Raw genomic sequence first — 11,161 nt, 5'->3', positions numbered from 1 at the left:
ACCAAATAATGGAGGCAGAGAGAATGAAAGTTACAGAGCAATCGTGTAAGGGATGTGAAACATACCCCAGCTCGTGAAAGACATCAAACCACATGAGCTATCACATCAGCAGTACCAAGAACAGTTTCTCCTCCTTCCTTTTAACCTGCTGAAAGAGGTGCTCTGCTAGGCTGGAACAAAAGCTTGAATAATGCAACCCCAGAATTACAAAATAGCTTCTCTCTTTGTCCTAATATTAGCCTCATTCAGTCTTCAGCTTATTATTATGCTCCTTTCATTTTCTTCCCGAGAAGAAGTACTTTGTAATATTGGTTTATTTTTAAGTACTTTGTAATATTGGTTTATTTTTCACATTTAAGAAATATTGTCAGGTATATAATGGAGTGCAGGAACCCAAATGTCCTATCCTGATTTTATGCCCCCCTGTGATACTGAGTGTCTATCTTCCAACCCCAGAATCCTGTTTCCCTTCTCCCATCCCAACCTTTGTTCTGCACATTATGAAAAACCCCAGTGATGGATCAAAGTCTATCCATACATCCTCATCCACTTAAAATAATACATTCCCTGAGGTCGTCTCCAGCAGAAGTTGCTCATTATCCCTTCATGCTAGTCAGAATACTGGCCTTCAAAAAAATGTCACATCTTTTTTTTCTTTTTTTTTTTTTTTTTTTTTTTGCGTTACACTGGCCTCTCACTGTTGTGGCCTCTCCCACTGCGGAGCACAGGCTCTGGACACGCAGGCTCAGCGGCCATGGCTCACGGGCCCAGCCGCTCCGTGGCATGTGGGATCTTCTCAGACTGGGGCATGAACCCGTGTCCCCTGCATCGGCAGGCGGACTCTCAACCACTGTGCGACCAGGGAAGCCCATAAAATGTCACATCTTAATCACTGGAACCTGTGAATACATTGTTACATGACACAAAGAGGGACAGTGCAGGTATAGTTAACGTTAGGAGTCTTATAATAGATTATCCGAGTCTATCTGGGTGGGCACTGTCTAATCACATGAGCCCTTAAGAGCAGAACTTTCTCCAACTGGAATCAGAGAGATGCAGCAGAAAGGGGAGATTTGAAGCACACGTTTTTCTCCAACCACTAATTCTAGAAGGAGCCACACAGAGAGCAGGGGAAGGAATGTGGGTAGCTTCTAGGAGCAAAGGCTGACCCTCTGCCAACAACCAGCAAAGAAATGGGGATCTCAGGCCTATGAGGACCTCAGTTCTATGAGCACATGGAAATGAGTTTGGCCAATATCCTGAATGAACTTGTGGACAGTTCATCCCTAGAGCCTCCGGCAGGGCTCAGAGCCCTTCCAGCACCCCGATTTCAGTCTTGTGGGGGTCACTTCAGAAGGCTCAGCTGAGCCATGCTGCACCCAGACTTATGATTTGCACAAGACTAGGATAAGAAATGGTTGTTGTTGGTGGTAATTTGCTACGACAACAACAGAAAGCTAAAGCACCCTGCTCACCTACGGATCTAGAATCGGGGTGAATCCTCATTCTACCCTGTTGCTTCAAGATCATTCCAGGGATGATCAGGAATGCCGACTTCTATTCTAATTGCTGTTATTTTTCCCCTTTATTAATTGCATGCTTTGGTGCCACTTCCTAGTCTACGTTATCACTCTATCAACAGCAGGAAAGCTCTCAAATGCCACATGCGTGACGTATCTAATATCCTGGCCTCTCAATTTTCTTATCTCCTTATATCCAGCTACCATCACTCGGCTCTACTTCGGCCACTCATTCTGTTGCCATGCCCTAGAATTCAGATTGCAGAGAACTGCTTCACCTTGAAAATACTTTTAGAAAAATCTCCTTCCTAGTCATGCTTTCACATCTTTCTCTCTAGAAGATAATTCTTCATGGATCTCTCATGTTTCTGCATACATTGGACAATTTTTATTCCAGATGATCTTTCTAAGGATGTTTATATTAACAACGTTGGGCTACAGAGACAGTGTCTCGCTTGGGGCAGAAGGCAGATTTTTGGCACATCAGGATAATAAAAATAATGTCTTTCTTGAGGTTTCTTCCCAGCCCTTTTTTACACTGGATGTTTCCTAAGCTGGGGGTTTCTAGCTATAAAACAGGTCCACTGTGGATGTAGCATTCACCTGGGACGCTCCACAGCATGCTATGAAACTTGGGGGGAAAGGGGAAATAGTGCAAGCATTCAGTTCATGCTACCTGCTGTGCAACAAGTGATGAATAATAAATCTTTTGTCTTTTGTCTTTGTCTCTGACTCAGGACTCTTGTGTCTTCCGCCAGCACCCAGAGACTGGAGAGGCTAACTTAGCTTGCAAATAGAGCAAAAATCTCAGATCCTTTACAGTTTTTGACACCTTCTTGTTCACTTGCAATCTTTGGATTCTTAAACTTTCTCCTTTTCTAGTAACTGCCTCATATTTTAAATTATTTCCCTATCCAGGTATATAAGGATACAGTGGACTTGCATCTGGTCCTGGGGGAGCAGTAGGCTGACCTCCAGGGACTTCTGGAAGGATGGTGTTGACACTTGGCCAGGATAAGGATGGAATGTGCTATGCAGTGATTTATAACATGCTGTTTAACGTTCACACTGCTCCAGAGGCTGAGCAGCGCTAGTTTGTCTACATTGTTTAGAGAAAATGTATGGACGGATGGTTTGACCATCCTTGACTTGTTAGACTGATTTTAGTTATGTGACCAGCAAGGTATCAAAGACCCCCAGTAAACCTGTGCCTTAGCTTCCCTAACCAAGATACCTTCCATGTTTCTTGATGGCTCATAGTCTGAAGGCACAGTGTGTTCTGTATGTTAGAGAAAGGATGGGAGGTTGCATTTAGAAGCCGTGGGCCTCTCAACGACTGTGTTTATTTCCTCTGCTTTACTGACCATGTACCTTTATTAAAGCCTTACAGGACTGTGGAGTCTTAGGAGAACTTTCAATTATCTGAGACTTGGATTATGGGGTAAATTATTTAAATCACTTTATTGCCAAGTTCATCAATTTTATACCTATTTTTCTTTCATCTCACCAATATGGCAAATATTAAGATGGGTAAATTCAGTTGTACATGTGCTACCTGGCAACACTACACAGAGTACCAACATATGTAAATGGCCTCTAATTGAAACTTAACTCTGAATGCTACCTTTACAATTGTGAAATCACTTCTTCACTCTTTGTATCACTTAGTATCTAGGTTTAATAAGTGGAAGTTACATCTCATCTTTACATTTTGAAACACATACCCAGAGGCAGTATCTTCCTAGTATTAGCAAAACTGCTGCTGGTCCAGGAAATGAAGATCAAAGACTTCCTTATATATTGAGAAAGAAAGTTCCCTTAATTCTTATTGTGATAGTATACTTATCAAGTGGAACCCTTCTATGATTAAGGATGACGTATTTCACATGTGGAAGATTTTCAGTGAAAGATATATGTTTGTTAATTCCTCAAAGAGGGCCCACCCTAGAAAGGGCAGAAACCCTACTTTCTACCTCTTAACTTTAGACATATTTTCTTTCCTATTTTTTTCTAAATTCTTTCCCCAAACACTTTTTTTAGTGGAGGCAATTCATATATTATTCAATTAAACATATATTTTCTGATTATGCATTTATGTGCTAGACATAATCCTAATGCTTTATATAAATTTATACAAAGGCAAATTCTCATAAGGTTCTCAAATACAGTAATTAGCAATAATATAATGGGAAAGGTAGCGTGCTAGTGGTATGCACAAAATTCTTTAGGATCACAAGAGTAACAATTTTTTTTCTGGGTCTTGAAGGCTTGGGAAGGGTCTGTGTGACCAGAAGATCTGATATGATTAAAATACTGCACAGAAATGACACTTGAGTTGGACATTAAAGATTCAGACTTTTCATGCCGTTTTTGGAAAAAGGCAGTCTATAAGCGGTCTAATAAGTTAAGAAAATGCATTTCAATATACATATGTAAGTTGTACAGAAAGAATGAGTAGTCTGTCCAATGACTATGTTATGTAAGTGGTGTGAATGGCAGGAGATGAAGCTGATCATTATTATTCCATAAATAACATATAAAGAACATTTAAACTGAAATCACTTGGCTGATGGCACATTACATTCTAGAAGATAATGCAAAGACAGAAGGGAACAACAGACATAACAAGATATCATAATGTGTGGTAGGAAACAGCAACAATTTACAGTGAAAACATGATTGAGCTTGAAGATTTTACTTGAAAAACTGAGGTAAGTTTACTTAGAAAATAGTATTGATATTTAAAAGAAAAACTGGCTAAAAGGTTTTACCTTGTATGAAAGAAAAAGACATCTTTTCTTGTTGTACCTATGAATAAGCCCAGGGGTCACTATACTACATTCAATGAACATAATAATTACTTTCCTGAGGCCATATTCTTGTACCATTATCTGCCCCTGTTGTCAGCACTGTGACCTTGACTTCTTCTGATTGATCATTAATGAAGATGTTAAAAGGGCATTCACATCAAACCTTCTTGCCCTGGTACTGCCATTTATGGTACTTTGTCCAGAAAAAAAAAAAAAAAAATTAGGCATCTTTTCATAAGTGTATTGGGCATTTGGAATTTCTTTTTGGGAAGTGGCTGTTCAAGACATTAGGCATTTTATTCTGTCTAGTTTCTTACTAATTTGTAGGAGTCTTAAAATTTTAAATATAAGTTTGAAATTATGGAGATATAGATAGAACTTTCATCTTTCATGTAATACTTCAAATGATCTCTTACAATAATGAAAAGGGGGCTTTCAGAGTTGAAGACAAAATTTGAGAATCAAAAATATAACTGCAGACTTAAAAAATTTAGCATAACCAACAAGAGAATAAATAAGCACAAATGAAAAATAGCACTGGTATTTAACAGGAAAACTGGCCAAAGGATTTTACCTTGTATGAAAGTACAAAGTACTGAAAATGGAATATCTTGCAGTAATTAACTGAATTCAGACAAAATGACAACTTTTATAGCTCTTAATGACCATATATATAATTGTTTCATTGAACATATAGATATTTTATGGCCTCTATTTGCGGAATTAAATAAATGGAAGAGAAAAGATTTTCAGAGCTAGAATTCATGAAACATTCCCTGGAATGTAGGAATAACTGAATTTTTAAAAAATATGTGCTTTTCGTATTCCAGGAAAATTTGACATAGAACAATTATATCAACTACATTTTATGGTTATTTACCCTCTAGGAAAAATAAACACATCTTCAGGGATTCAAACAGTAAAGGCATGTCATCCACAAGAGAAAGAAGTTAGGCTAGCCTGAAAGTAACGGTAGTAATTAGCCACAGTAATCCCAGTGCAAAAAGAGGGCAGAGCAAAATCAATGTTCTAAAGGAAAAACATGTGTGAGCCAATAACATTACAGCCAGCCAGTTTATATTTTATATTCAAGCCATATATTCCCTTGAATATAAAAGCAATCACCTCTTATTATCAATTGCCTGAGTTCTTAGAAACAACGATTACAATTTCTTCTTTTAAAAATAAATTATTGAGATACGTTCGGTAGCTTACTTCTTTCTGCTCGTGGACGCCGCCGAGTAAGCATCGTTGACGTCTCCCACCACCCTCCACTGCCGTTATGTCTAAGTCAGAGTCACCCAAAGAGCCCGAACAGCTGCGGAAGCTCTTCATCGGAGGTTTGAGCTTTGAAACAACCGATGAGAGTCTGAGGAGCCATTTTGAGCAGTGGGGAACGCTCACAGATTGTGTGGTAATGAGAGATCCAAACACCAAGCGCTCCAGAGGCTTCGGGTTTGTCACATATGCCACTGTGGAGGAGGTGGATGCGGCCATGAATGCAAGGCCACACAAGGTGGATGGAAGAGTTGTGGAACCAAAGAGGGCCGTCTCAAGAGAAGATTCTCAAAGACCTGGTGCCCACTTAACTGTGAAAAAGATTTTTGTTGGTGGCATTAAAGAAGACACTGAAGAACATCATCTAAGAGATTATTTTGAACAGTATGGGAAAATTGAAGTGATTGAAATCATGACTGACCGAGGCAGTGGCAAAAAGAGAGGCTTTGCTTTTGTAACCTTTGATGATCATGACTCTGTAGACAAGATTGTCATTCAGAAATACCACACTGTGAATGGCCACAACTGTGAAGTAAGGAAAGCCCTATCTAAGCAAGAGATGGCTAGTGCTTCATCCAGCCAAAGAGGTCGAAGTGGTTCTGGAAACTTTGGTGGTGGTCGTGGAGGTGGTTTTGGTGGGAATGACAACTTTGGTCGTGGAGGAAACTTCAGCGGTCGAGGTGGCTTTGGTGGCAGCCGCGGTGGTGGTGGATATGGTGGCAGTGGGGATGGCTATAATGGATTCGGTAATGATGGAAGCAATTTTGGAGGTGGTGGAAGCTACAACGATTTTGGCAGTTACAACAATCAGTCTTCAAATTTTGGACCCATGAAAGGAGGAAACTTTGGAGGCAGAAGTTCTGGCCCCTATGGTGGTGGAGGCCAATACTTTGCCAAACCCCAAAACCAAGGTGGCTATGGTGGTTCCAGCAGCAGCAGTAGCTATGGCAGTGGCAGAAGGTTTTGATTACTGCCAGGAAACAAAGCTTAGCAGGAGAGGAGAGCCAGAGAAGTGACAGGGAAGCTACAGGTTACAACAGATTTGTGAACTCAGCCAAGCACAGTGGTGGCAGGGCCTAGCTGCTACAAAGAAGACATGTTTTAGACAATACTCATGTGTATGGGCAAAAAAACTCGAGGACTGTATTTGTGACTAATTGTATAACAGGTTATTTTAGTTTCTGTTCTGTGGAAAGTGTAAAGCATTCCAACAAAGGGTTTTAATGTAGATTTTTTTTTTTTTGCACCCATGCTGTTGATTGCTAAATGTAATAGTCTGATCGTGACGCTGAATAAATGTGTCTTTTTTTTAAAAAAAAAAAAAAAATAAATAAATAAATAAATAAATTATTGACAATAAATTCAGCTCTTCAATAAATAAATAAATTATAGAGAAGATACGTATAAATGGAATATATTAATTAGAGAAATAAGAATAAACAACTAAGGGGATTATTGTGACAGATTATAAATATTATAAATCTTGACAAAAATGTGAATAATGATTTACTCACCCATCCAGTGAGTGGATGTGAAATGCTGTGTCAGAGTACAGACTTCACCATGCATGACAAGAGATCTATATGTAGTTCAACTACTAAAATTGAAAACGGCATTTATAAATCCATATTATTCCAGCCTCCTAATATTTTTGCATATTATTTATTCACAGGGAAACTTTCAAAACATATATTTCTTGTATCAATAAAATGTTTGTCTGCAAGTTCAGCAATTCTTTTTTAACTTTAAAGAAATAAATAGATATTATGATTTCAAATGGTGATGTTACCTCTATGTCTAATCTCAATCTGGCTTTAGGGTTATTTACTGTAATTTATTTAGGAATATTACTGACATGACTTTACAGTAGTACCAGAAAGGAGGAATTGGGTGATGAGAAAAGGGAAATAAGTCTTAGAAATTACATAGCTGCAAAAAGTTGAGGTACATGAGTTAAGCTGAATAAAGTGACGCATCAGAAAGATCCACTTTGTTATAAAGCAGCAACTAACACAACAATGTAAAGCAATTATACCCCGATAAAGATGTTAAAAAAGTAAATTTTAATTAAAAAATAAAATAATAATATCTAAAAGCTTCCATATATTAAACCAAAACATGCATACGTTTCTTTTTCATTTACTCAGGACAAATGATGATGTATTTCTTTAAATTATGCTTACACGTTTCAAAATATGTTCTAGTACAAAGGATAATCATAAGTGGCTATATTTTTATTTGCATTAAAATAATTTTCCTTTGTAATAAATGTTGTTAAATTTCCACTTGACACTAGAAGCTGATTTTCACTTTGTATCAGGCAACAGTGACAAATGTTGCTTGAGAAACTTGCCCGTGGGAAGTACATTAAGCAGAAGATATCTGTGACAAAGTAGTAGCAGCGTCAGCAAAAGATTAATGCTGAAGCTGTGGAATAAGAGAGATATGAGGCCAAAACCCTGGAGAAGCCGTGGGTAGGAAGCAGCATGTTGGACAGTAATGGGAACAAAACTGCAGAGTAAGAAGAATAAATGCCAGAGTGTCAGGAAACTGTTACAAAGCAAGATAAGTCATCGAAGTTAATGTGAAAGATAACACTGTGAGCGTCTGTGAAGATAAGTATTTAAACTTTATCTATTCTATGCAAGTGGAAGAACAATGAGCTGTAAAACAAAAAGTATGATGTTAGTATCTGAGTGGGTAAATCCGTTTCCTATTAGTGCTGTAATAAATTATGACAAACTGAGTGGCTTCGAAGAACACACATTTATTTTCTTATGATTCTGGAGGTCACAAATCTGAAACGGGTTTCCAGGGTTAAAAACCAAGGTGATAGCAGAGCTATGTTTCTTTTTTGAGGCTCTGGGGGAGAATCTGTTTTCTTGCCTTTTCCAGCTTTTGGGCACTACCTGCATTTTGGGTGCTCATTTCCTTTGGTTCCACCTTCAAAGTCAGGAGTTTAAGCATCTTCAAATTTCCCTCTGTCAATGCTCTTCTTTTCTGCCTCTCTCTTACACTTTAAAAGATCCTTGCAATGACAATGAACTCACAGAGATAACCTAGAATAATTCCCTTTTTTTAAAGTCAGCTGATGAGCAACCTGCTTCCATCTGCAACCCTAATTAGCCCCTGCCGTGTAACATAACATATGTAGAGGTCCTGGGGATTTGGACATGGATGCCTTTGAAGGGTCATTATTCTATTTACCACAAGAGGTTTGAAGCTGAAAATTACAATTTGATGCCTCTACTTAATCCATCTCAAATTTTGTTGTTATATTTTATATGAGAAACTCTGTGTTCTCTCCCCAACTCTACTAAATGAAACTTTTTAAAATCTAGTTTCTTCTAACGATACAGGTGTGAAACCATGAGACTTGATGAGAACAACGAAAATATGAGTGCAAACACCAATGAGGAAAAGACGGAAGATTCAGTTCTGGCAAAGACAAATATTAAGAGGTCATGTAGAAAGAGTTAAATCAGCCAATGAGACTAAAGAAGGAGCTCCCCAAGAGTGAGGAGCAAAGTGGAGAGAGTTTAGAGAAACCAATGTGTCTATAAGGACGGAAACAGTGACGTCAAATGCCGCTGATGAGCCATTGAGATGAAATCTGGTAACTGGGTGCTGCATTAACCACTGGCCTTTTCCACATCAAAGGAATTGGCTCCGGGCACTTGAGGAAATGGTTCCTATTATCAAAAAGCACTCAGTAAGAGTGTTGCTTTAATGAGCTCTCTCTCCTACAACTGTCTCCACCTTTCATTGTTTAAATAGGGGGGTCCACTAGAGGCTATCATAGGTCACCTAGCCTCCTTTGATTCCAGTAAGATTAGGCGTTTAATAAGAGCTTAGTTAGTTTTTTTTTTATTGGACTAATAAGTATTCCCTGTGTATATGAAATGAACAGGGCCTGAGACTTACCAGTGACCGCTGGCATATAGTCCCTCTATGCTGAGTCATCTGATCGCGATGTAGCAGGTCCAGGCCTGGCAGGTGGGTTTGGTCCCTGACATCCTTCCTAGGATTGACTGACTCTCCACCTTAGGCCTTCTAACGTGACACTGAATGCTGACCTACAGTCCCTGAAATAGCACACTGTGCAGCGTGATGTTATCTTGCCCTGGATTTTTTCATTACTTTGTCCAGCCGCTATGATAGGATACTTGGTGACTTGGAAGCTTCAAAACAGAGTGAATGAACCAGGATGAGGCTGGTGCATCTTTTCCAAGCTGCACCAACTGATGCTGCAGCACCAGCCAGACGCATAGCACAGCCCTTCTAAGTCAGTAAGTAAATCTCCTGAAAGGTCCTAAATACAGACTCCTGCTCTTACACCCTTTCTCTGATCGCCTACTTCCTGGCACTGCAAGAAGCTGAAATAGTTCACTTTTCACTTCCATGTCTATAAATATAAGTATATTTATGAAATATTTAAAAAATTTCTTCACAAAGAGTCACTCAGTTGCTCCCATGTTAGATACATCACTGAAAAGATAAAGTGATGTTCCTTAATTTCTTCCTTGTCTTCTTTAGTAGGAGAAACGATTAAAGCATCACCCAGGTTTGTTCTTCCTCACTTCTGCTCATTGGTGTAGCCTCCACAAGATATTCCATCGTGTTGACCTCCTTTGCTTTCAAATAACTACTTGACTGTGGGTAACAGTAATCACGGCGGTGCAGTCAGAATGGAGCTGATTCTGAAAATACCTAGCTGCATAAAATTAGCACTGACATGAATAGGGAATATTACCTAAGCCAACCCCCTCTTTTTAAAAACAGGTAACTGAGCTCTGTAGAGGTGTTTTCTTTTATGATTCTAACAGTTTATGCTAGGATATAGAGAGGAGATGACACAGACTGTGTTATGACTGCAGTGTTGCAAGTACAGGGAATGTGGGCTAGCTTACGAGCTCTGGGAAGTTTGTATTAGACCGGTGCTCCAGCACCCATGTGCCGCCTATCGGGTGAAGCTTAATGTCCGCCACCACTCTTGGGCCCTTGTTGTCACCTGTGGCAGTGGCAGGTGCCTCCTGCCTTTAAAATAAATTAGAGCTGCATGAACTGTGTTCAGCAGCATCTCACATTAGAATCTCCTCTTCCTGTCAATTCACAACGTGGTGCCTGGCACCCAGTGGGAACTGAATAAATGTCACGTCAAGGACAAATGATGAGGTTTATGGAATCAGCAACATGATATAGAAAAGATTTTGAATAAGTTTCTCGGTTGCAGATTATTTTTATAAATGGCGATTTGAATGTAAAAGCCCAAACTTTAAAACATACAATGATTAAGAATAGTGACAGTTATATATGTATCTGTGGTTCAATACCAAGTTAATTCACAAGGTATATACTGATAATGCAACTGAGTGTCTAACTGCGCTTTCAAACACTAATTGTTGTATGCTCTTGTATAATGACGATATGTCTGTGTAGTATTTATCCACTGCCTTATAATAAGCTCACAAAAATCAGCTCTGTTAAAGAGAAAACAAATGAGCTACATAATACTACAAAGATCATTATTAGTATACATCTCCTCTGTATTTA

The 11,161-nt window shown here is 38.9% G+C and overlaps 1 pseudogene; it reads left to right on the top strand.

Annotated features, from left to right (window-relative positions):
- Positions 1-5,560: 5,560 nt before the first annotated feature.
- On the top strand, positions 5,561-6,904 carry LOC115839007 (heterogeneous nuclear ribonucleoprotein A1-like; annotated as a pseudogene).
- The last annotated feature ends 4,257 nt before the right edge of the window (positions 6,905-11,161 follow it).

This window comes from Globicephala melas, chromosome 13 (assembly GCF_963455315.2).
Source record: "Globicephala melas chromosome 13, mGloMel1.2, whole genome shotgun sequence".
NCBI lineage: Eukaryota > Metazoa > Chordata > Mammalia > Artiodactyla > Delphinidae > Globicephala > Globicephala melas.
The sequence above is the reverse complement of the archived record's forward strand: the minus strand, read 5'-3'. Positions and strand labels throughout refer to the sequence as shown.